This window comes from Peromyscus maniculatus, chromosome 12 (genome assembly GCF_049852395.1).
Source record: "Peromyscus maniculatus bairdii isolate BWxNUB_F1_BW_parent chromosome 12, HU_Pman_BW_mat_3.1, whole genome shotgun sequence".
NCBI lineage: Eukaryota > Metazoa > Chordata > Mammalia > Rodentia > Cricetidae > Peromyscus > Peromyscus maniculatus.
The window spans coordinates 33,299,890-33,326,810 of NC_134863.1; the positions used below are offsets into that span (position 1 = coordinate 33,299,890).

The window sequence follows — 26,921 nt, forward strand, 5'->3', positions numbered from 1 at the left end:
CTCCTCCTCATCTGCATGCATGCAGCTGGCTATGACTGGAGAGAAATACAGAAAATGCTTCCTCCTCGTTCTTAAAGACCTCTCCTTCTCAGCCTTGTCCATTCTCTCACATTTTTGCTGCTGTTGTTTGTTTTGTTGGTTTTGGTTTATTTGAGACAGGGTTTCTCTGTGTAGCCCTGGATGTCCTGGAACTAGCTCTGTAGACCAGGCTGGCTTAAACTCATGGAGATTCGCCTGCCTCTGCCTTCTGATTAAAGCTGGGATTAAAGGCTTCATTTATCAACCAATCAGAGCAACACATAGTCACAGCATAGAGAAAGATATCCACAGCACTCCACCATCACCTAACTTATTCTCTTACTTCCTATGGCAGTTACAGATGTTCCTTAGCTCATGAGCAGACAAACTCTTTATAAGCTGAAAATATTGTAGCTCAAAAAGATGCTTTTCAAGGGGGGGTTATAAAAAGGTACTTTTAAAATTCTAATTCATTTATTGAAATGAGAGTCTGGCAACACAGCACATTGTACAGACTATGGGTTCTTTTTCTTTGGGATATCAACAGTACCATACTGTGTGTCACCAAGAGAAGACAAATACCCAAAATTCAATATGACATTTCTACTGAATATGTATTACTTTCACTCCTTGAAGAGTTGAAACCTCATAAGTCAAGCAACTCCACACTAAGCATCATCTACACAGTGTATGTCCTCTTCTGTCTCTTTCTAAAGCCTCCACTACTGTCCTCTCTCATCAGGCTCATCTTATGGCCTTGCTTCTAGTTTACTGACAAACCCCAGACATAATGAGGATAGTTTCCTCAAGCTTACATCTAGGTATCACAGTATCCCATTCTTTCCACCAGCTGGTGAAAAGCCCATGCCAATCATCTCTGCCTTTCTCTTTTTTCCCCGCCATGGTCTGTGGTTTTAAGGTCAACCTCCCATTTTTATGTTACCCAAACAGTTTTCTCCAGTACTAGAGGATCAACTATTATTCATTCCAATTAGCTTACAAAAATGTTGTTCCTCATATCTTAAAAACAAATTCCAAAGCACAGTATCAGTGCTAAGACTAATTCAAGAATGAGTCTTGGAGATTTTTCATGCAGCACAGACACTTCACTTGGTCCTGCTTCCCTGGGGTACTTATCTTCATCTCTTATACTTAGACCACATGAGATTAGCTCTCCAGGAGCTTCAGAGAGGGCTCTGTGTTCTCCACCATGTAAGAGGGAAGATGGCTGACTTGGCATCTGGATGTGGGTTCTCACCAGACACTAGTATACTTGTACCTTTATCTTAGTTTTTCCTGTCTCACGAACTTGGAGAAACCAATTTCTGTCATTTGTAAGCCATTCCATTATTGGTAGTTTGTTGTGGCAGCCTGAACAGATTGCTCTGACCTCCCTGCTTCAGCAATTTTCCCACCATGTTTCTTTCACAACACCTAAATAACCATTTCAAAATAGAAGTCCAGTCCTATCACTCTGCTTAAAATCCTAAAATTGCTTCTCCTTTCATTCCAAATAATAGAAGGGGGTTTACAGTAGCTTCAGGACCCCTGGCTTCCTCTGACTTTCTATTTTCCACATTGCTCCAACTATTCCTCAAACTTTCTAGCACAGCTCACCTGAATTCCTTTGTGCTATTTGTTTTCTCTTCATAGAAGAAGAACAATTTTCCTTCTAGCTAACAATAGTATTTTCCTCCTAATCTTTAATCTCCCATGTCCACCTTTCCCTCTCCATTTTTATTTTTAATGATTTTATTGACATATATGATCATACACATAAGTTTCATTCTGACATTTTCCATACACATATAAATACATACATACATACATACATACACATATAATATATTTCAATCCTATTCAACCCCTATTACCTCTCCTACCCGCTTCCCATCCTATCCCAGCAGATCCTCTTCTTCTTCTCACCTAGTTCCTCTTCACTTTTTTTTAATGACTCAGAAAGTTCTGTTAGAGATTACTTACAAGAGCATGAATACCTCACCAGTAGCTACATCATTGATGGTGATCCCTTCCCTTCCTCTCCCCATCATGATTGTCTATAAGACCTTAGGGAGGGATGGACCCTTGTGAGTCTCCCCTAATTCCTTTGAGATGTTCCCTATGCCTTGGAAGAGCTAATACAGATGTCTCATTGATGGCTGAATAGTCATTTATCTTAGCACTGTGACCAGTTATAAATTTCTGCAATTATTACTAATAACTGCTAAAAGAAACTCTTCTGACCAAAGCTGACAGCAACTTGAATCTATAGACAGATTATAAACATGGTTATTTAGATGGTATACTGTGTCCATTTAGCAAATCAACAGTAGCCACTTCAACTTCTCTAGGAGGACCAATGACCTCCCTAGCCATCGGGTTTTGAGTGGGCTGACAGTACTAGATATGAATTCCTTCCTGTAGAATGAGTCTCAAATCCAAATCAGAAAGTGGTTGGTTACCTCCATAAGTGACACACCACTATTACACCAGTGGGTGATCAGTAGTGTTGTATGAGGGATCCACATTTGAGTAAAGCTGTTGATAACAATTCTTCCCCAGTAACATGCATAGCACCTTGGCTAGCTAGCAGGTAGGAAGCTTCCAGACTGATTCACCTGGATTTATGACCACAGCATGTGTTTTCTTCAACCATAGTTCTTACCATCTAGTTCTGGCGGGAAACCCACAGCAGTTACAATTGCTTGTCTTGTTTTGCAGCCTTGAGGGGAGGGAGTGCTTCCTGAATAACAAATCTTATAGGAGGTAGTCAGCTCCTGATGTTAAGATTCTCATTCAACAACCTGAAGCTTTTGGGGAAGCTTTCTATTCCTGTGCAGGGTACCACCATCCTAGGCCTTCTCTCACCCTTTCAACGCCTATCATCCTATAGTCAGTTTCTATTTTCTGGTGTTTCTAATTATATAAAATGTTGCCCATTATTGTTTCTTTTTATTTTTCCACTTGTTTCATGTGTATGCGGTGTGTGTGTGTGTGTGTGTGTGTGTGTGTGTGTGTAGGCCTGAGACTGACATTTGAAATCGTTCTCCATTCTCTTCTTCTTTATTCATACAGACAGAGTCTCTCAAACCCAGAGCTCTACATTATTACTTGTACCTCTTCTGCTCATGTGGCAAGTGCTTTAACTACTCTACCAGCTTCTGTGGCCTATTTATTATCATTTTGAGTATTAGTTCCTCACTGAATGTAAGTTCTATGAGATCTGGGATTTCTCCCTTTTATTTATTCTTGTATATTCATTGCTAAGGAGAGAGGGGCCCAGTAAGTATTTGTCAAATGAATAAATGAAGTACAAAATTTGTGTTTATATTTGTGGATAACATTGAGATGGTTAATTTTGATTATCAACTTGACAGTATTTGGAATCAGCCAGAGACACATCTTGGGTATGTCTGTGAGAAATTTTCAGAGAGAACTAACTGAAAAAGGATAATGCACTCCAAAGTAGGCAGTACCTTCCGATGAGTGGCCTAGCTAGGAAAAGTTCTGAGAAAAAGGTAGCTTTTTCTATTTTTTTTTTTTTGAGTGAGTGGATCTACTGCTGGTTCTGCCACCCTCTACTGGCATCTGACTTCAGCCTCTTTAATACTGGTGCTGCTCAGAGGAGATCCCAGGTTTCTGCTGCCAGATGAATGGCTGCTGCAGCATGCTTTCTAGACTAAAAGTTACTGGGCTCTCTGCCTCTCCAACATGCAGACAATCATTCTTGAACTAACCAGCCCTATCATGTAAGTTAACCCAATAAATCCCCTTTTATAACACATACAGTCTAATGGCTCCATTCGACTACAGAATTCTGCCTGTTATGAACATATAGTTCAAAGGAAATCTCAACCCTAAGTGTGTTTTCAAGAAGATTGTTGGGTCATTGATCTAATGAAATTGATTGTAATAAAAGGAGAACTGGCCATCTGGTAGTCCAGATGTTTAATTGCTGATAGTAATCTACCCAAGTGATCTTCCATTTAAAAAATCTTTCTCCAGAATGGCTTTAGAATAGAATCAGATGACCAAGCCTTGGCTGAGAAACTATTAGAACAATCCTTTCATTTAAAAATAGGAGCCAGAATAGTGAAAAATGGGATCAACATGAGAATTTAGTTTAAGGACATGCAGTCAACTGTAATCAATCAATTATGTATCAGTCAATTCAGTCAACCTATATCAGACTTTGTCAGTAATCACTAATAACTATGTTTTGTCCTTCCAGGCAATAGATAGCTTTGTGTCCAATATATATTTGAGTCTCACTTTATTCTGTATAAATTGGAGAAAAATATATATTATCTATATTATGGTTTTGTGAAAATAATATATGAGTAACATATAAAGTGAGAATATTTAACACATGAGAATCTAGTAGATTTTCTTTCCTTCTTCCTTGATGATTTCAACGCTTGAAATGATGTTAATGTTATTAGTAAAGCCAAGCTGTATTGCTAAAGAAAAGGCTCTGGGCAGGTGGTGTTCTCAGTAAGAGCCTCTATACAGATTCTTTGATTGCCCTTGAAGCTTGATTACTTGGATTGTCCAAGGACATGAATACTTTGTCTCTGTATCTTTAACCTTTGTGGGTTGGAAGAAAGTTGGTGAGGTCATGACATTCTCTCTCTCTCTCTCTCTCTCTCTCTCTCTCTCTCTCTCTCTCTCTCTCTGTGTGTGTGTGTGTGTGTGTGTGTTCTTTACTATTGCTTCAGGCTTCCTTAACCACTGGGCCAAAATGTTCTAAAGCATAGTGAGCAAACCCTGTGACCGTAGTATTTTTTTCCTGAGGTTTCTATTCCCTAGTTTCTGTCACTAGGACTTTTCCTGCAACCTCTACCTTCCATAGGCTCTCTGAGCAACTCAGGAATCCAGCTAATTAGTCATGGTGGACAGTGATGACAGGGGCCTTTAGCAGAATGTGGGGGCGGGGGTGGCAGAGGCATGGAACTGGGCTGGACATAAAGATGAAAGCAAGAATCTGGTTACAGAATTAGGCCAAGCCAAGCCAATTCCAGAGAAAGGAAGCACTTTTATTTTTAAAATATATAGGTCATCACTTTTAGTAAGAAATGATGAATAAAGGAGAAGTAGCATTAAAGAGACACCGAGCATGCCCATGTGAGCACCCACTGAGTCAGAAAAAAACAAGAGAGACACCATGTGAATGCAACAGCAATCCTAACTATACTTGATGCTGTTTGCGGGGAAGGTTTAACCCCCAGAAAATTTTCTGGGGTTGTGTTTTGGAGTATTTCTAGTATTTAAAGTATGCTCATACATATCTTTGCTAATACAGAAAATGCCTTTCCTTTGCTTTTACTTTTTCTCTTTTTAAAAGACTGTGTGAAGGAATGAGAGCCTAATTTTCCCTTTGAAATGCTGTATCATGTTCTTAAATCCTCCACACAGCATGCGTGAAACATCAAACTGTTAGAAACTTGCTAATAACATAGTACTAATCAAAGTTAATTATGTGTTGGATGAATAATGGTATGTTAGATAAATAATATATGTTAGTTTGAAATCACTATCTATTAAAGAAAGTATGTTGAGCATGGCCTGTGTATTAATTGGTGGAGATAACAGAAAAGTGCAATATGATCTTGCCCTAAGGGGCCGATACCTTGCTTCACCAACTCTTGAAGTTTAGTATTTATAAAAATTACTTAAGGTGAGCTAAAATCAAGAGTCTCGGGATTCACTAAAAGACGCTCTGATTCAGACATTACAGGAGTAAGCCAGAAATCCACATTTTTAATGAGATATTAGAAGATTCTAATACTCCCGGTCCGATGGCCACACTCTCAGATGAAGGTCTAATTAGATAAATAGCACATGGATACATGAGTATAAAATGCAGTCTCTGTTGCAGCAGAGAGAGATGGTAACAAAGACCCATTAAGTCCCAGTGTGTGAAGAAGTACGGAAGGATATCTGAAGAAGAAACCCCTGGAATGAGGCCCCGAAAGGCAAATAAGAATTTGGCAAGTGGGGAAGAAGATTCTATACATTGTACAAAGAAAATGTTGAAAATATATGGTAATAGCATTTTGAAAATGACAGGAGATTCATTATGAAAGGAGCAACGTCATGTGTAGAGAATGTTGGAAAGAGTAACGCCAGAAATCAAGTAGGATTCCAAATGTAAAGTGTTTGTATATTCGAATTATAGGTATCGGGGGAAATATTTCAGGAAGCAGAGATCATCAAATTTAGGTTTTGAGTCAAAGTTGACTATTTGTATGACAAAAGATGAGAGTAAAGAGTCTTGTAACTAGAGGAAAGATACAGAATTTTAACATAACTCACAAAATGGATTGAATTTAGATGGAGTAGGTGAATGAAATCCAGGCATTTCAAAGATGTCTGGTGTAGAATGCCATGGATGTTAGGATGAGAGAAGGCTCTCAAGAGAAGTTGTTACAGACAGGATCTACTACACTGCTATTCTAGGTAGACAAGTGTCAACATTAACTCAAACTAGGATAATAGCATTGGAAGTGAGATAAACTGAGAGGAATGATCAATTCTACTTGTATGTGCTATGCTTCAAATATTGGAGCAAATTCCATATACAGTGTTTAGTTTACTTCTCTGTAATTGTGATAAACATCACGACCAAAAGCAATTTGTGGAGGAACGTATCTGTTTAGCATATAGGCTACAGTCCAGCATCCGGGAAGACAGGGGAGAAAGTCAAGTAAGAATCTGAGGGCAGAGACCATGAAGGAATGCTTCTTACTAGCATGCTCCTCTGTTCACACTTTGGTCAACTTTCTTATGCAACCCAGGAATAACTCCCCATAGTCAACACTGCCCACAGCAGGCTAGGCCCGCCACACCAATCATCAATCAAGAAAATGCCTGACAGACATGACCACAGGTCAATCTGATGTAGATAATTCCTCAATCAAGGATCCCTTTTCCCAGGATGCAATTATTTGCATACTATTTATGTTGTATCAAGTATAAATAATATAAAAATTATTTAAAGGATATGAAATATGTGAAAAGTTGGTAAACATTTTTATGAAGTAGTTGAGCATCTACAGATTTGGATATCTGCAGGGATTCCTAGAGCCAATTTCCTGTGGATACTGAAGGATAGCTACATAGCACATCAATCCACTCCCATCAACATCCACTTCCATTAGCTGCCTGAACTGCTAGCGTCCATTGTACTTCAACAGACTCTTAGTTAATTTTACTTTCTTCTTAATAGCAAGAGTAATAGCAAAACATAAATCAGGTTGCATCAATCTTTTGCTTTAAATAATTCAATGCTCTCCAAGTATACCTAGAATTAATTATAAGATCCAAACCACCCACCCCCCACTGTCTTACTACTATGCTTCTCTCTGAATTTGCTTCACAGCACTGTGTACTATGCTCATTTTCATTCAGTTAAAAATGTCAGCAATACTTTCCCATCTTAGCTCAAGTTGTCCTCTTCACCTGGAACATCTTTCCTCTGAAAACTCACGAGACTTTTCTTTTCACAGTTCAATTTCTAAGCGTTTCTTCTGAGAGTCTACTCAACCTTCACATTCAACAATAGGTCTGTCTCCTTTGTTCTTAGTTTCCTCTTCTTGTTTGACTCATGCATGGAAATCATTACAAGGTATTCACTTTTGTCCATTTCCCTAGGACTATATCTCTGCTTTCTCCACTCTGTTGTAATCATCATGCATTCCTTATGTATTCTTGAATTTCCAACACTCCATGACTTGTTTAGAAGAGGGTAAATGAGCCGGGCGGTGGTGGCGCACGCCTTTAATCCCAGCACTCGGGAGGCAGAGCCAGGCGGATCTCTGTGAGTTCAAGGCCAGCCTGGGCTACCAAGTGAGTTCCAGGAAAAGGCGCAAAGCTACACAGAGAAACCCTGTCTCGAAAAACAAAACAAAACAAAACAAACAAAAAAAAAAAAAAAGAAGAGGGTAAATGTTCATTTGGTATTTTTCAATGCAGTGAATTATTGTGACAAGATGCAGAGATAGTCATCTGTGGATGAAATTGTAGAAACCAACTCCAGTTGTTTATGGTACAGATAAAAGAGAAGAACTGGCTAAAGGGGAAGGAAGTTATGAGTAGCTGTGCCACATGCTCTGCTGGATCCAAATACCCAGTACAAGGTCAAGCTTGAAAGACATTTCAAATGCATGTCTTTATCTATGGGCTGCAGGAACAGAAAATAAAGGGACTAGGTTCGACTGAACCAAAAGGGCTGAAGAAACTGAGAAAGGCGAGCATTTTATAATTAGAAGTCACTGGCCATCTCAACAGGAACAAATGCTTTCTAATATAGTTTGTCTAATGTATTGGTTCCTGCTGTTACTCCCCTGAGAAAATACATTTACAATGAGCCCAAGAAGTCTTTCTTGTCCATGGGCAAACCCTAAGCTCCCAGAAATATTACCAAAAAATCATGGAGATAAGTATCAGGGTTTTGAAAACCTCAGTTTGAGGCTGAGGACATAGTTAAATTATTAGAGCATTTTTCTAAGTATACTAAGCCCTGAGTTCATCGCCAGCACCACAATAAGCAAGGTGTGGTGGTTTGGCTATGATCCAGTTCTATGGAGATAGAGACAGGAGAATCAGAAGTTCAAGGTCATGCTCTCGCTTACATTGCAAATTCAAGGTCAGCCAGGATATGCAAGACTCTACCTCAAAATGATGGTTGGGTGGGAAGGGGCATCAGTTTGCAGTTTGCATACAAATTTTTTTAGAATGCTCAATTCTTGAGTGAGGGCAGACATTAAGAGCTTCAAGGTATTATCAAATCAGCACATTGGTCACCCAGTGAATCAGTTGTACATTATGTGTTCTAAGGCTGGTGTTCAATCATCCTCCTGAATTTACTGTGTGGTCTGGAGATGGGTTTAAATGTCAGCAGGCATTATATATTGTTTAATCTGCCCAGTGGAAGGACTGTCCTTTCAATCTTTTCCTCCAATAATTGTAGCAAGGGCGGGAAGGCCTGGCTTTGTCTTTATCATCAGAGCCCATATCCCTTTCTCCTCACAGAAGCTCTCGTAGAGAAAATTTGCTCCATAAGGAATTCATTTAAGGCCAAAGGAACCTGACATCTTCTGCAGATCCAAGGCTCACACCTTGAAAGAAACTCAAACATTTTCCCAGACAAACAGGGCTGATCTCACAACCAGCAGACTATTGTGAAATGGAATGTTTATAAGAGACTCTGCCTTCAAAGGGTTCTCTAAATTTCTTTATAGGTGTTTTTATTGCCTAAATTCAATAGAGACATATGAAGATGACTTTCTGATGGCTGGGCTTTTTTTGTTCTGAATCAGGCATATTTTTTTCAACTGTTTTGTTTTAATTAGCTCTAAAACCAGGCAGAGGTTTGAGTTAACTCTTATTTGTGTATTTCTTGAAATTCTAGAAATTGCTACACAATAGTTGAACTGAGGTGGGTTGGGATAGTGAGGCAGAGGGAGGAAATGTGATCTGTTTTGCATGAGGATTAGAGGGTCAGAACCGGGCCTGTTTAGAGAGTGTGTGGAAAATGTAGGAACTGTTTCAGAGGGAGGAAAGACAGTATGTGCCTGCACATGAAGGCTGGAAATTTCAAGAGTAAGAACTCACATGTCTGATTTTTTTTTTCAAAGCACAACAGACATTTATCTTCTAATGGATGCTGAGAAACTATCACTACAAGTGGCATCAGAGCCAAAAGGATTGTTACATCCGGACGTCAATTCATCATGTCTGAGGAGGCATATGTTCTGACTACTCTCAATTGATTGGTCAGCTCCTGTTTCCATAGCAATCCATGAACAACTCAGACTTTTTTCCTCTCTCTTCTCTCCCGTGCTATCTCCACTGCATAGAGAACATAAGCTTTATAAACAGACATATTAGGTAAATGTAAAGTGATGCTGCGGCCATTATTGCTGTGACTGATGATTTCAATTGTATCGTAGTCCCTGTCCATGTAACACTGGCAAGACAGCAAAGGAGCCTTGTATTTTGTCCTATCACTGGGGAAAAGGGCATTTATCTAAATAGATTTGTTTGTTTGTTTGTTTTTACATACCACATATATTTAGAGAAATAGTGGGTGCCTTAAGCTGGAAACAGTAAATCCACTGAGATTTCTTCGTTTCTGCTTTTGTATGTATACCTGAATTTTTCCTGCAGAATGAGCACATTTATCTGAGGTGTGGCTCTCATCTGCACAGTTCTTTTATTTAATTCTGGGCACTGTGAATGTGAAGAACAGTAGTCACTATTTCTCAATAACTTGAATGAGGAAGTTTGCCTATTACAACCTTTTTTTATTATTATTATAGTTTGTTTTCACCATTTCACTGAACACCACCATACCCGCCCTGTTCCTTCCTCATCATGGCAAAGTGTGCTGCTGAGACACAATTGGCTGTCATCTTTCCATTCCACTCTGCTACTAAAACAGCACTTGGCTTATCTTTGGGGTACTTATTCTTCCCCATTGTGGGACTATGAACTCCATTCCCACCTCTAGGGGTGGGAATCAGTGCTTTACATTGTCCTGATGACCAGGTCAATAATTAGAGGTTATGATGAAGCCAGAACCCAGGGCCAAAAAGCACCATTATGAGTCTTTTGCCTATGTGAATTTATTTATTTTTTTGTATTTTTTAAATTAAATATAATAAGCAATTATTAAACTATTTTCATTATCCATACATTTACAGAAATTTGCCTGCTTCAAAGATAGACTATCTTAAACATGTACTGACAAAAGGAAATTTAGGAGAATGAGGAAAATGTCAAGCATCTCAGAAATGTTCTTAATATCACCATCCATGTAAATTTGACTGGAATCTGAGGTTGAAAAATCATAACTTATTCACCATCATCCAATACTGACAAATATGTTAAGTCTCAGGAGACATGAATGCGAATCTTATTTCAATTCTTTCATTTCTATTAGAGCATTTTTTTCCATATGCAGCACAGAGTGGACCACAGATCTAAATTTGCATATGGTTTCCATGGTAACTGCTTTCCAGCTTTTAACATTAGGCACTACCTGTTGTTCTGTGGACAAACCTCCAAACACCACAGACTACAGAAAAGGTAAAAGGCTACATACACCTATCTCAAACAGCAATATCCCAAGGGAATATTTCTCAAGCACAGTTAGCTACACACTTACAGCCCTAAAATAGTCAAGACTCTACCATCCGCCTCCTTACTCTATCAGCAAACACAGCAGCTGTAGTTTCTTATTTTTTCCTTTAAAATATGAAATCCTTACTTCCACACACCCCGTCAGGAGGAAGCACACAACCAGTCATAGTGGTATATTATGGGATGCAGAACTTCTACAACTATGGCACACACTTCCTCTGATATTTGATGATTGTGAAAACCACAACACAGTTAAAATTCTCTCACACAGGATTTCTGGCGTTCTACATTTACACAAGAACACACACATGAAATCTCACTTCCAAATATATCAAGCTATTTTAGAAATAGTGTGAACCTTTTTTTTTCCCCCTCATTCAATTTTAGCTTTTCCTTCTTGCAAGCCAATTAGTTGTTAGGGAAGACTTGGGGGTATTCCTTAATTAAAATGATTTCTCATCACTCTGATTTAAAGACTAATCTACAACAGAGAAAGTATCCCTCCCTGGAAAGACTTCATTTGCAAAGGGCAGGACATTTTCTGAAACTGGCTTACTTAGGTTCTTGCATCCCTTGGATAGATGTGATTAAACTCTCAAGCTAAAAAAAAAAGGCTCAAATACACTTTGAAAAATAAATATAATTAGTTGTTCAAAATGATGTACAGCATATATTACAAAGGAGTAAGCTTTGCAAACTGCCAATAGAAAGCGGAGTCTTTCAACTGGTAACCTGAATGTTTGTCTCCTTGGTTTTTCAACTTTTCAACACTTAATTTTCTCATCAGGCTTTTAAACCAGCCTCTTGTCAACTTGGTATCTAAACTGGGGAATCTGAATAGCAGAGTATGTTCTGTCACCAGCCTCAGATGCTGTGCTCTGACCACCAGCCTCAGATGCTGTGTTCTGTCCACCAGCCTCAGATGCTGTGTTCTGTCCACCAGCCTCAGATGCTGTGTTCTGTCCACCAGCCTCAGATGCTGTGCTCTGATCACCAGCCTCAGATGCTGTGTTCTGTCCACCAGCCTCAGATGCTGTGCTCTGATCACCAGCCTCAGATGCTGTGTTCTGTCACCAGCCTCAGATGCTGTGCTCTGATCACCAGCCTCAGATGCTGTGTTCTGTCCACCAGCCTCAGATGCTGTGCTCTGACCACCAGCCTCGGATGCTGTGTTCTGACCACCAGCCTCAGATGCTGTGCTCTGACCACCAGCCTCGGATGCTGTGTTCTGATCACCAGCCTCAGATGCTGTGCTCTGACCACCAGCCTCGGATGCTGTGTTCTGACCACCAGCCTCAGATGCTGTGCTCTGACCACCAGCCTCGGATGCTGTGTTCTGTCCACCAGTCTCAGATGCTGTGCTCTGTCCATTCTGCTTCCATAAAGGTATGGTTCCATCAGGGACTATGCCCTTTCCCCGCCCTCTTTTCTTCATCATGAGGCAGTGGAAAGGAGCTAGTTTTGATGACAGTCATGCCTAGTTGGAACCTCACCTGCCCACACATTAGCCACGTGACTGACCTGTCTAGGCCTCTTGCCTCTTCGCAATGGAAATACACCCATTTAGATGGAAACATGAGGAGGAAACACATATTGCCAAGGCTGACACCCTGGGAACACAGATAAATTTAATTTTTTTGATACATCTCCTTTTGTATCCAGTATCCCCCATTTCAGATTAAAGATGTTACCTCCTGACACCCCGAAAATACAGGAATTCTGTCATCCAAGTGCTGCCTAGCCTTCATCCTTTGCTCCACTTCCTTACTAAGTATCGCATTGGCAATTAGAGTGACTTTCAGGCAATAAAACACATTGCCTCTCATAAAATTACGACCTGATGGTTTCATGCCATCACAAAACAGAATTCTGCCTCCAGATGCCTGAAAAGAAGCAATTGAAACTGGATTGTAAAAGGTGGGATTTGAAAAGTCTTAGCTCCATGATCAACACAGAGTCACTGCTCAGTGAATGTGATCCATCACCAAACAGTATTTCTGGAATGAATTGCTAAATGGGTCAGGAAGGGGATCACTGGATGCTGGGTGAACAGTAGTAGATGGACTGCTAATGATGATGACCATGAACATGAAACCAATTTCTGGTTAAATAGGAATGTGCAGAGATACAATTTCAGATGAAATATGAAGGGTAGAATATCTCACTTTCCCCAAGACAGAGATGGAGGTTCAATTAAGTAGGGATAGAAACCACAATACAGTCATTCCACTCCTAGCTGAAGTCAGCACACACTGACTCCCCCGGAACCTTTACCTTGGATTTTTAGAAATATTATTCTGGAACATAATAATCTCTCATGTGAAAAAAAAAGGTGACATTATTATGAACTTTTCCTGAGAGCTACCAGACTTCGTCAACTCTACCCTTAAGATAGAGAGACAAATAGAACAAAAGAAAGATCTTACATTGCAGGTCTGAAAACTATAGGAAAGAAAGTCTCCTGTTTTGCCCCAAATCCACCCCCACACTGTGCTCTGAATGCTACTGAAGGGTAAAATGCTTTGTTGCTCTGAATGCTACTGATGAGTAAAATGCTTTGCTTAGAATAATAATATTGAAGAGGTTAGGAACATCACAATGTCATCTTACTCTGGAACCTCTATTTTATTTTTTTGAGACCATGCCTCATGTGGTTCAGGTTGGCCTTCAATTCCTGATTCTCCTGCATCCATCCATTTGTTCTATTTGTGGGCCTCCATTCTCCTGCAGGGATTACAGGCTCAGGCTATCATGCCTGCCTTTACTTCAGGCAATCTCAACCCGAGGTACATGGGATAAATTTGAGGGAAGTATCTGTGAGCCCCCTGAATTTAGAAAGTTGGAAGTGGAATCAAGGAATTGACTTTCCTTTTCCCTTAGATGATAATGTGGCCATGCTGATGCCATCTGATTCCAGAACAACCTACCAAACCTTGGCATACTTTCCTTGAATGGAAGCTCATACGTTGTTAGCATATGTTCCTCAATAGTGATAGAAGCCCTGATTTTGAATGGAAGTAACACAGCAAGAATCTGCCCCTTGTGGAGTTGGCTCAGTGGGCAAAGCTCTTGCCACACAAGTGTGAGGATCTAAGTTTTCCATTTCTCAAATGATTCATATGTTGGATATATATCTAACTCAACAGAGGATGTCTGCAGATGTGTGGTGAATTCTCACCAGCCTGTAACATTGCGACATGCATAAAATTATGGGTAGAGAATTTGTGGCTTCTGCTAGATTCTCATGGGATATTTGAGCCAAGGTTGTTAAACAACCCAGCTAGAAGAAGGAAATACTGTACAGATATGAGAAGTGGCATATTGAGGCATTAGGAGTTTTACCCCAGAACAATGGGGAAAATCCTGGTTTAGGAAACAGTTATAAACATTCCAGGTTTAACACGTTTCCTCCTAACCCTTAGCAGAAGTTCAGGACTTTAGGGACTTGATTTGTTTTCAGATAAGCTAATGTCAACTTCAGGAGACTGAAGTCATTCCATTAACATGTGTCTTTGCTTCCTCTTAACTCTGGTTCTAGAGAGAACAGGACAAAAGCAGCATGGGATGGAGTCAGGGTGCCAATGACCCTCAGAATCCCAGAAGGATACGCTTGTGTGTTTAGTTGGAGATCTTACTCTATCACTCAGCAATTGTGCTATGGACCTGAAGTGAGTACATTTCCTTATCAGTAAGATGCTTTCCTAGGAACCATCACATACCACTGAGTAGACGGCAGCCTCCTATACAACTTAGTTTGAGCTAAAGCATGGAATGGCCTTGGCAACCCACACTCCTCTGGCAGATTTGTGCCTCTGTCTCCATCAGTTTTCTCATTTTCATCTCTAATGATACTGACCTGGGAGGCTGCTCTCCCGAGACTGTTGCAGGGGAAGCCACTCATCTCGGTGACAGAACCTTTGCCCTAAAGCAGCACCGGTGGCTCCTTCTGATCTCAGCCTTTCATGGCCCACTCTCAGCCTTTGTTCTCTCCCTGTCTGTTCTACTGGCTTGGCCAGCCCCGCTTTCTTCTTGCTCTGATTCATCCTCTTTGCTTTCCTTGGTCATCTATCCTCCTTCACAGGTTAAGCGAGGATCTAAATAGCGTGACTAAACCACAAAAGTTGGTGAAGAACTTCTTCAACTCCTTATCAGTGTGGCCAGAAAGAAAAGGGCTTTCTGGGATGTAAGAGTTTAAGACATGCCATTCTAAAGTCAAACAAATGGCCTGTTTTTGTGGAATGTTTATAACTTACAGAGTAACAGAGGACATTTATAGAAACAGATGGCAGTTCTTCGTGTAATCAAATTTGGAGGAGCAAAGTATTCTGAGCACTGTCAGTCTCCTCCGAAGAAGCCCTTCTCACCAATAATATTTCACATTGTTTATTGAGTACCTACTACATGTCTGACATGGTGCCACGTTCTTTGTGTATATTTTCTCATTGAGTTATCGTGATTAAATATCATAAACATCTCAACTTCACGTGTGGAAACATACTCAAAACAGTTAAATGGGTAGAAAAAGATAGAGTTAACTCTGATTCAGTTTAGACTAACTTAGCTAATTTGATCACTATGCAAATCACACATATATATTTAAAACTATTACTAACCTACCTTTGATATAAAGAAACCCCATATATGACTATAAGATATGATGCCTCTATATGCTAAAATTAAAGAAATGAATTGATTTTTTGACAATTTGGCGATTGTGTCTTGTGTTAGAGCTTTTGTTATTCAGACAAAAATACCTGAGGTAAGCAATTACTTACTTTGGCTAATGGTTTCAGAATTATTACTGGGCCATGACAGAAGCACATGGCAGAACAAAGCAAGCACTCCAATCACGGTGGGCAGGAGGCATCAAAAGATAATGATTATACTTCAGACTTTCTTCTTTGTCCCTTCAGTCTGTTTGTAGCCTGTGGGATAGAAGCATCCATATTCAGGAAAGGTCATCCCCCTCTCAGGGCACTCCCAGACCTTTGCTTTTGCTCACATCCTGGGTCTTCTCAATTTAACAAAGTTGATAATCATGATGAAGCATCATAAATCCAAGTCCACTTCATTACATCCAATCCAAAATCTTGTGTATAGGGGACCCACAAAAATGAAAATCAATAAGAGAAGGAGAAACAGTTCCTCAAAGGACCAGCACACAGACAAAACGCTAGAGTCTCAAGTTCAGTGGCTCTCCAGCATAGAAATCTAAAAAGGGACACTTTCATCATGGAAATTCCAAAGAGCAGGAGAAAACACTAGATGGTTAGGATTTCTAGAGAGGAAAACACACCATAGAGAAAAGAAGATCTCTTAGCAAACATAGACCAGATAATTGAATCCTGATATTCATGGTTTTAGTAAAACATGTTGGGTGTAGAATTCTTCCCTAGCTAGAATTCCTTGCTAAACTAGCATCTTTACTAAGTTAATTGTTTACCACGATCCCTCCATTAAGTGCGGGAGAAAAATGAAAGCTTTCATCACAGAACACTAGACACTGACCACTACAGAAATAGGAGGTGAATCGTAGAGTGAGGAAGACAAGGGACTCAGGAGGCAGGGGTGACAGAAGGCAGAGGCAGAAGCAATCTGCAGAGTATCTGGGAAGGAAAAGCTGAAGAGGATGGAGCAAAAAAATTGACTGGGTTAGGAAGCAAAATGACTCTAAGAGGCATATCTCCAGGGAATAAAGCTGCTGAAATATCTGTTAGATCTGAACATGGGATTATTTTATCCTTTTTGGTGTAGCTGGGACTTGAATCCAAGGTCCCATGCATGTTAATCAAACACCTGCCATTGTGATGTAGCACAGTCCTGAAGGTGTAGATGATGGGGTGATGTTTAACAGCACATCTACAGATGGCAGGAAGGCTTAGCTACAGGGTGTTTTAGCACAAAATGAGTAAAACAAGCTATACAAGGCAATTGATAGCATCAGAAAGAAAAAACAATTGATTCATGGATTAAATTGTGATGATGTCTCACCAGTTAACTGAAGAGTCAGCTGTCCACATACAACTTTAGTGTTGTGGTAAAACACTAAGTATGTACTGATTATAATGCAAGGAATTGGTAAGAGTTAATTGACAAAATAGAAGATCATCCTCCACACAATAAAAGAGGGCATGAATGAAGGTGAGCTGGCATGCTCCTGAGGACATTTGATTTTAAAAAGATGACACATTTCTCAAATGAATCTAGACATGCAATGTCAGCCTAAATCAAAACTCAACATGGTTGTTTAAACATAAATTAGAAAATTATTTCTGAAGCTTCTCAAATCAAATATGTGATATTGCTTCCAGTGTGCCTTCTATCAGATATAAAAGTTTATCACAACATCTCGGTGATTCTGGTAACTTCTCAAACGGATCTGTGGTCATAGATGGAATTAATTGTCTCATAATTAAGTAATTTAAAAGCAATTGGGGCATAATAAATTAACAAAGCCAATCTGTTTAGTGAATAGCTAATGCAAGCGTAGAGAAACAAACACTCTCATATGTTGTCGGCTGGACTGGAAAGCGTTGCCACCTCATAGAGTCTGTCAAAATCCTGTCAATGTTCTTACCTTTGCAATCACATTCATTGACAATGTGTATGGGACTATTTGTAATAAACCATTTTATTGTAGTAAAAGACTGAAAGTGGCATGCATATGATGGGACATGATTTCCAGAAAGTATTTTCCAGTACCAATTATATATATATATATATATATATATATATATATATATATATATATATATATACCACTTATGGAAAAAGTGGACATTGATGAGTTTGAGTTTGTGTGCTTACAAATCTATATTCTTGATATATACATAAATAATATTGATTACCACATATATTACTATTACATAATGCAATACCAAAAATGTGGAAAAATGTGATTGCAACTCATTAGTTTTATATATTTTTAAATAATTCTATGTGTATATCTATATAAAACTGTTAAACTGTTGATGCTGATAACATTGACTTTTCCAACCAAGGAAAGAGCTAAATAGCTGAACTACTGGGTGTCAAGGCTGAGATAGTGTCTTTTCATGTATACCCTTTTGTGAATCTTGAATTTTGAACCACATAGCTATAAATAACTCAAAAGTGTTTAATCTTGAAATAAAATGAGTCAGGATATAATGTACTTTTCATAATTGGTTTGGGGACTGAGTTGGCAATTCTTTAATAGCCCCATTAAATATTGCCAGTAGAAGCATGGCCTGGCACAGATATTGGGTAGGACTCACCTTCCATGATACCTTGAACATCGTTCTGTTGAAACATTTATCTGGTGCTTTCAGAGCCATCAATCAATAGTTTGGCCTCCCTTCCTATGCTGAGAGGGCCTCAATGGGGCAGAGACAAATATTCATAGATTCATATAGTCATTCATTCACTAAATGCTAGACATAGTGTTTATTCAACCATGTACTGTTGGTGCCTGGCCTTCAACTGGCATATAAAATTTCAATGTACCACTCTCAGATGGATGCATGAATGAATAAATACGGTGTGTTCAGTGATTCATCATAGGACTCAAGATGACAGGCCCTAAATATCAGTATTGTCAGTGTTCCTGACTTCTGGAAACGCTAACTTTTGTCATGTGAATACTGAAACTGCACACAGGTTGAATATCCACCCAAGAAAGGAAACTCTTGCTCTGCCTGCAGAAAAATGAAACATATTCATATACCCAGACACAAAGGAAATTCTTTTAAATACTATTTTGTTACTTTGCTTCCTGGTAAATTTGCATATTTGGAAATGGTATAATCGTACCTGACAGAATGGACAGACCTAAGCAATTAACACTCAGTGTGAAAATATTTTGCGTTCTAGGCATCATATCATTTGGGAATAACCTTTCCTTCAATATCTCTGGGAGATACGAGGTCTTACTAGAGATAAGTAAATCAATACGAACAAGTGATCGCCATATAACTTGCCAGTGGTACAACCAGGTTTAAGATTAACGAATCTCTGTCCTGAGTCCATTGTTTTAACTATTTTCTCTCTCAAATTAAAGCCCACAAGTATGTTGAAAGTAAAGACGTTATAGATAAATGTCAGTCAGCTCTGACCGAAAGATGTGGTGGTGGTGTTAGAAGTATTGAGTGAGACCTAGCTGACCAAGACACACAAATGTGGCAATGTTTATTTTGTTTAAAAACCATGATTGTAGGTGTCTTTTCATAGAACCCAGAATTTCGAAGGAAGACGAGTGATCTGAGAGCCCCCTTGGTGCCCACCTGCTTTAGCCACATGATTCTTTTGCATCTTAATCCAATTACACTTCTCAACCCACTTCACTCTCTTGTGAGTGCTTGCAGAAGGACCTATATCATTGTTTAATCCTCAGGGCTTAGGTCATTGCTGGGTTGATAATACTCAATAAGTATACACACCAAAGAACACAGTGGTGGTTCTTGGTGTGATATGATAGGAGGAGGTCTTTCCTAGTTCTAACCACCAGCAGCAGAACCAATCAACCCTTGGAATAAGAATTCAGGTTTATATGCATTCTTCTGGGAAAATGGGGCATGGGGGAGGTTATTACGTGACTTATAAAGGTATGTTTTATTTTAAAATTCTGCGATTTTGTATAAGTGTGAATACTGTCAGGAAAGAGGCAAGGGTAGTAACAGATCCAAAGGTAATAAATAGAATATAGAACAACTACTATGCATTAAACTCTGTATTAAATACACCCAGAACTATACTAAAAAATGTCTGAAGGAATTCAAGGAATGTCACCTCAAATAAATGTCTTCTTGTGAGCTAGGTGTAGTGATACATGTCTGTAATCCTAGCATTCTGGGTGAGAAAGCGTAAGGCTCACAAGGTCAAAGTCAGTCTGAGCTACATAGAAAAACCCATCTCAACAAAAACAAAAAAATAAGACCAAAAAGCCACTTCTGAATTCAGCAAGAATAGCAAATGCAAAGGGAGAAGAGGTTTTTCTGGATTTCCCTTACCTGCCTACGGACAGATACTCCAGAAGGAGTGTATTGTCACGGGGTTCCTCTCTAGGAATCTCATCACAGAAGAGAGTGGAGGCCAGTATCAGCAAGCTTTGTCACAGGCCATCCCTTGTCTTCAGTTTGCATGTATCAAAACTGATTGCTCTGGAAAGACATAGGCGTAATATCACATGAATCTGAACACTTTCGATGGCAAGAGCTACTTCTTATGATTCTACTTGAAAAGGTTTGTGCTATGCCGTTCAAAGTTGGCAACTGTGAACTATTGTGAATAAGCTCTTAATATGGCTATTTAGAACTATCAGCCACTCCCCATGAAAGTTCCTTGCCCCTAGTTGCCCACGTTTCCTTCACTTCACCCTCATAAAGAAGGGATAGATGCTTCTAGATCTCATTAGATTTATAGATATTCGCTTATGTTTCATGTTCACTTGTATTTCTCATCTATAAAAGTCTTCAACCTTCCCCATTGATCTTTCTATTTATAGACTCTATTATCAAACTCTGAGGGTAAAAGGAAAACTTTCCTATCCCTGTAGGTCCCTACATTTATTTTCTGCTTCATCTTCATGATAACCCTACAATGTAGAACTGTTGCTATTTCCATTTTCTGAATATGCTAGAGACATCTGCAACTTGAACAAGTTCGAAGAGCTTGGCCTTTTATAAAGATGGTCCCAATAGGCTCATATATTTGAACGCTTGATTACCAGTAGGTAGAAATGTTTGGAAAGATTAAGAGGGCATGTGTCACTAGGGGTTGGCTTTGAGGTTTCAAAAACTTATTCTGTCTCTGCTTGTGGATCAGATGTAAGCTCTCAGCTATTTGCCACTGCCATGCCAGTCTGCTGCCATGCTCCCTGCCATGATGGTCATGAACTTACCCTCTGAAATTGTCAGCCCCAATAAACTCTTTCTTCTATAAGTTGTCTTGGTCATGGTATCTTATCACAGCAATAGAAAAGTAACTAAAACAAAATCTTAACTTTTTTGAGACAGGATTTCACTACATAACCCTGGCTGTCTGGAACTTGGTCTGCAGACCAAGTTAGCCTTGAACTAACAGATTTTGGGTGCTGGAATAAAAGATGTGAAACACCAAGCCCAATATAACCTGATTTGAACTCCATATAATTACAGTGCGCTAGAAAGATAGCTGTGTTTAACATCAACCTGAAAAGTAAGAGATAGCCTGGGCATACAGATATTAAGGATTGACTGATGCTATGGTTAATATTTTTAATCAGGAAATCTAATTTGAATAAGTATATAATATCTTCTCCCTTCCCCTTTCCCAGGATTTGAAGAGGCCTAAATATTTAATTATCTAGTTCTTTGTGCCAGGCTCACTTTATTCTGAGATATGGGTGGCTCAAGTTTGCACAGTCAGCTCTAGATTTGCAGTCAGGATGGATGAGCTCAGTATTATTCTTTTCATTAGCTTGAACTTTTTATTTAAAATTACCAAATATTTTAATACAATACAGCTTTTCCTCAATTATCATTGAGTAGATTTTGAATCATCACAGCATTTATGGATCATTTCGTTCCATCAGTCAACGGCTATCAGAAAGTCTGTCCCTATGTTGTAAAGGACACTAAGGAAGTCATGGTCCCCGACTTCCATAAGCTTACATTGTACAGTGGCTGGAATGGGAGTATGCAATCAATATATGCACACTGAAGGGTCTGGGAGATTTTTCTGTAAAATGATAGATCCCCGTGGCTCTCCATATATAGCTGTGTTTAGCCAGAGCTTGCGTTTTCATATACTTACATGTTATCATATATTCTACTATAGCTTTTAAGGCCATAGCTGCTTGGGGGAAGGCCACAGCAGGCTGCTGACTTCCATTGACTTTACTGATAGCTATAAGCTCCCCTGCTGAGACCATTGTCCCTATTATTGTAGTGTATCCAATTTGTAGAATCTCAGTGAGAAAACATTTCATCATTGTTACCTGTATTTTCTTATAGTCCAGTAATCACTCTATTTTCTGGAGATCTCTTGGGTCCTGACTTGCCATACAAATATTTTATATCCCTTCTAGCCTTATATCAATTTTAATTGTAATGAAATTGGTTTCTTTGTAGTTACTATTAAGGTTTAATTATGATAATTACTATAAAATAAATTAGAAAAAGATTTATTTTAAGAGATAAATCATGAAAGATATTAAAATGCAGAATGATAAAAATGACCAAAAAGAGAGGTTGGGAGGGAACAAAAGGAAAGAGAGAAAGAGAAGAATGAAGAGAGGAGAGAGACAGGGAGATAGAGAGAGAGTATTAAAGAGATAAATTAAACAATTGCTATAGAAGAGCAGAATTTTATGAATGTATCAAAACTGATTACTCCTGAAAGACAGGTATCACTTCATCTGAATTCTAATGCTTTCAATAGCAAGTGCTATTTTATATGATTTTACTTGAAAAGATTCAGAATATGCAGCTCAAAGTTTCTCTCTATACACTAATGTGAGTAAACTCTTAAGGTGACTGCACAGAATTTTCAATGGTTCCTTTACTCCCATGAAGAAACAATGGTGCAGCAAATGATATTCTCTATGTGTAATCCAGGTCTCAAATCCTTTTCACGCCTTTCTGCATGGGTATATTCTAACATAGACACACTGTACAAGCTTACTGGCCTGTCCCAGGATGCATCATGCTCTATCTGCTTCCAACCTTTGTGCATCCATCCTGTCCCTGCTGCCTGAGGATCCTCCTTTTCCTTACTTGATAAAACACTGGCTCAGAGAAAAAAATCATCCTGAGTGAGGTAACCCAAACCCAGAAAGACAGTCATGGTATGTACTCACTCATAAGTGGATTCTAGATATAAAATAAAGAACAATCAGACCACAACCCATAGAACCATGGAGGCTATATATAGCATGGAGGTCCCTAGGACGACTGTGGCTTATAATAAATTTCGGTTTTACTCAATTATTGAAAAAAAAAATAGCCAAATGAATGGAAACACATGAACTATGAACCAAAGGCTGAGGGGCCCCCAGCTGGATCAGGCCCTCTGAATAGGTGAGACAGTTGATTGGCTTGATCTGTTTGGGAGGCATCCAGGCAGTGGGACCGAGTCCTGTGCTCACTGCATGAGTTGGCTGTTTGAAACCTGGAGCTTATGCAGGGACGCTTGGCTCAGTCTGGGAGGAGGGGACTGGACCTGCCTGGACTGAGTCTACCAGGTTGATCGCAGTCCTCGGGGGAGGCTTTGCCCTGGAGGAGGTGGGAATGGGGGGGAGGGTTGAGGGGAAGGGGAGGGGGTGGGAGGGGGGAGAACAGGGGAACCAGTGGCTGATATGTAGAACTGAATGGTATTGTAAAATAAAATAAAAGGAAAAAAAAAAAAAAACACTGGCTCAGGTTAGTAAAGGCAACATGCCCTTTTTAAAATGACTCTGTTCCTTCCCTTCCATTTATTGACATAACTATTGTGTGTTTTTGTCCAGCAGAGAACATCTCATTATAATCTTATCCTTATAAGCTGCAGTATAGAGGTTGGCAGAAAAGAGCTTGGCATATAATAGACACTCAGTTGATAGATGAGGAAGGAACTCAATCTGGAATTGAGTTACCACATTAATTAGGACCCACTAATTGTCAGGATAAGAAACCACTATAATTTAGTTTGAGTGAGCATAGGAAGGGTGTGGACCTATAGAGGTAGAACTATGTAAGCAAGGAAGGGAACTAAAACACTGCAAGACCTGAGATAAAGAACTGCAAAGACATCAGGCTCTGTTCATTCTCTCTCCTTTCTGCTTCTTTTCATCTTATCTGCTGTGCTCTTCTTTATCACTATAGAATAGATCCTGTTGTCCCACTTTCAGATCACTGAAGGTCAGGAAAGTCCACTCTTGTGTGCTGAAATAGGTGAGGGAGAGAGAGAGGAGAGAGGAGTGAGGAGAATGGAGAGAGAGGAGAGAGGAGAGAGGAGAGAGGAGAGAGGAGGAGAGAGGAGGAGAGAGGAGAGAGGAGAGAGGAGAGAGGAGAGAGGAGAGAGGAGAGAGGAGAGAGGAGAGAGGAGGAGAGAGGAGAGAGGAGAGAGGAGAGAGGAGAGAGGAGAGAGGAAGGAGGAGAGAGGAGAGAGGAGAGAGGAGAGAGGAGAGAGGAGAGAGGAGAGAGGAGAGAGGAGAGAGGAGAGAGGAGAGAGGAGAGAGGAGAGAGGAGAGAGGAGAGAGGAGAGAGGAGAGAGGAGAGAGGAGAGAGGAGAGAGAGAGAGAGAGAGAGAGAGAGAGAGAGAGAGAGAGAGAGAGAGAGAGAGAGAGAGAGAGAGAACATCTCCAGTATGGAGTAGACACCAAAACATGCCCCACTACAGACTCCCAAACCTGCAAATGAATGCAAGGAACAGCCACTAGCTACAGAGCTTTGCTCAACAAGCTTGGATTCTGAAGAACTCCTTTGGCTGGCTATCTGAAAGTGGTGACAAAAGACACATTTTCTTCTCTATCATTTTAAAAAATCTACACCAGGCTCATGCTCAGCATCTACTCTCTAATTTGGGTTATTATGAGGAGGAGTATATCTTGGAACAAAACTTTGTAATTAATCTTGTGAAAGTCTGCACATTATACTACTGGTGCATTCTTCCTTTTCCCTTATGTTCCGTGCTGGAAAAGACCTAACTGGATTCTTACAGTCTATTCAAGGACCAGCCAGAAAGTGATTTTCTGGAGTACAGAGTTTGAGATGGAGTAACAGAACACGGAAATCCCAAAGGCAGTCCAGAAAACCAAGTTAAGCACCTTCAGTGTAGTTTTTAAAATTGAGAAGTGTTGAAAAATGTTGATTGGGAAAAACAGACTAATTGGATCTACATTTCAAATAGCTACGGCAGTTGTACAAAGGATAAACTATATTGGAAATGATGAGTTAGGAGGTGATTGTATTTGGGTAGCAAATGCGTTTTTTAAACCCACAACTACACCATAGTAAAGGGAAATAAAAGAATAACTGGGGTCTGAAAACTCTGTTAATAAAGGCCCATTTAAGAATTTATGGAAATTGCTGGGCATCCTGGCACATGCCTGTAATTCCAGTACTAGGGGGAGATAGGGGAAGAAGAATGAAGAGTTTGAAGCCAGTCTGGGCCATGAGATCCTATTTCATAAAACCCAAGTAAACTAAAGTTATGATCATTCTCTCAGCAGACTATTGGAGAGCATACATAACTCCTATAGCTCTTTCGTGACTCCAGGGTAGAAAAGGTCATTAGAAAGATAAAGGGATGAATGGATTTTCGAAGTAAATTAGATATATAAGTAAAGGAGTTTAAAGGTAATGTGTAGGTTTCAAGCCTGATGACGAAGAAGAAGTTTCATACTAAGCAAAGGACAAAGAAGTCGGAAGTCAAATAGAAGACAAGATGCCCAGTTTCAAAACTCTTACCTCTGATATTCTCATAGGACAGATAGGTATATATGTAAACATAGAGCACACATCCCTATTTTGTGAGTCTACCACATCCAAGCGGTTGCTATATTTTAAGTCATTGTGCAATCAATCAGTTCTACGAGAAAGCATTTTCCCCATTTAATGGGTGAAACCTCTGGAACTGAGATGAAAGAAACCACTTAAGGTCTTGTAATTCACTAAAAAGCCCGGAGAGATGTGAATCTAGGTCTGCTGACCTGCAAATCTGTGCCCCTCCACTGCCCCTCGATGCCTCCCGGCAGGCTAGCGTCCAAACTGCCATTCTCAGTGGCAAACGGTTTTGAGTTGAATTGTTCTGTAAACTTTCATGTGTTTGTCTTGTCCCCACATGGAGGCTATAAATTTCTTTGAGGATGAAGACAGCACTATAAATTTTTCCTGCCTCCTTCTACAGTACCTCGTGCAGCTCTGAACACAGTAGAACCCTCACCAAATGCTTAGATTGATCAATGACCCAGTCCCTGGTGACAGCTGCATAGCATCTTCATGTTGCGATTGTAATCCTCATGAATCATTTATGTAAAAGCCTCTCTTTGTTTAGGTAGAGTGGCAGCTACAATACAGGGGAAGATGGAGCGTGTCGAAATAGGAGTCAAACAGTCAGTTTCATCTGCCAGACTTGGCGTTTTCCAGTATCTGCTCCTTTATTCTTTTCTGTGTTCTACAAAGTCTTCAGAGGGACTGGTGAGGAACAGTGTCTGTCATGCTCCATGAAGGCCACAGGCATTCCCCCATACTACATTATTATTGCTTCTGCTGTGGACATTCGTTCTCAGGAAATTCATGAACTCAGTCATGATGGAGCTTCATTGTGACACTTGCCCAAGTCAGTCTGCAGATTGTCTCCCTCTCCAGAAGCAACCGGGGACTACTGCTTAGGGTAAGAATGTAGAGAAATGAATTGAAGAGGTCAACAGAAGCACATGAGAGTTACTGATGCCTGATAGCTTTTCAAGGACAAAGGCAAATAAAAATCATCACCTGGACCAGTCCCCTACCATTTCCTAGAGCATATACTAACAGTAATAACAGCTTTCATTTAGTAACATTATCTACTACTTCAGAAGCTGGCTAAGTGTGTTAAATATCCTGGGTTAGTTAAAACTGAAGGAATTTGCTCAGGAAAACAGTTCTCTGGTTAATCCTAAATTTATCCAATGGAGTGTAGAGGTATCCAAAGAAAGGAGGATACATGCAATGGGTACATTTGAGAGATAGAGTTGCTGCTCTAAAGCTCCAGATTATGTATACATCCCCAAGACAGTCTTTGTATTTTATTGGGATTATGACTGTATTCAAGGGTGGGAG

At 39.7% G+C, this 26,921-nt stretch overlaps 1 long non-coding RNA gene across 1 annotated transcript in view; it reads right to left on the reverse strand.

The window, feature by feature from the left end:
* LOC143268002 (uncharacterized) overlaps positions 1–26,921 on the reverse strand; it is a 77,099-nt gene that overhangs the window by 18,717 nt on the left and 31,461 nt on the right. Inside the window, exon 2 of the long non-coding RNA XR_013043588.1 lies at positions 20,151–20,300. This is a non-coding gene — a long non-coding RNA (uncharacterized LOC143268002). The remainder of the gene's footprint in view (positions 1–20,150; positions 20,301–26,921) is intronic.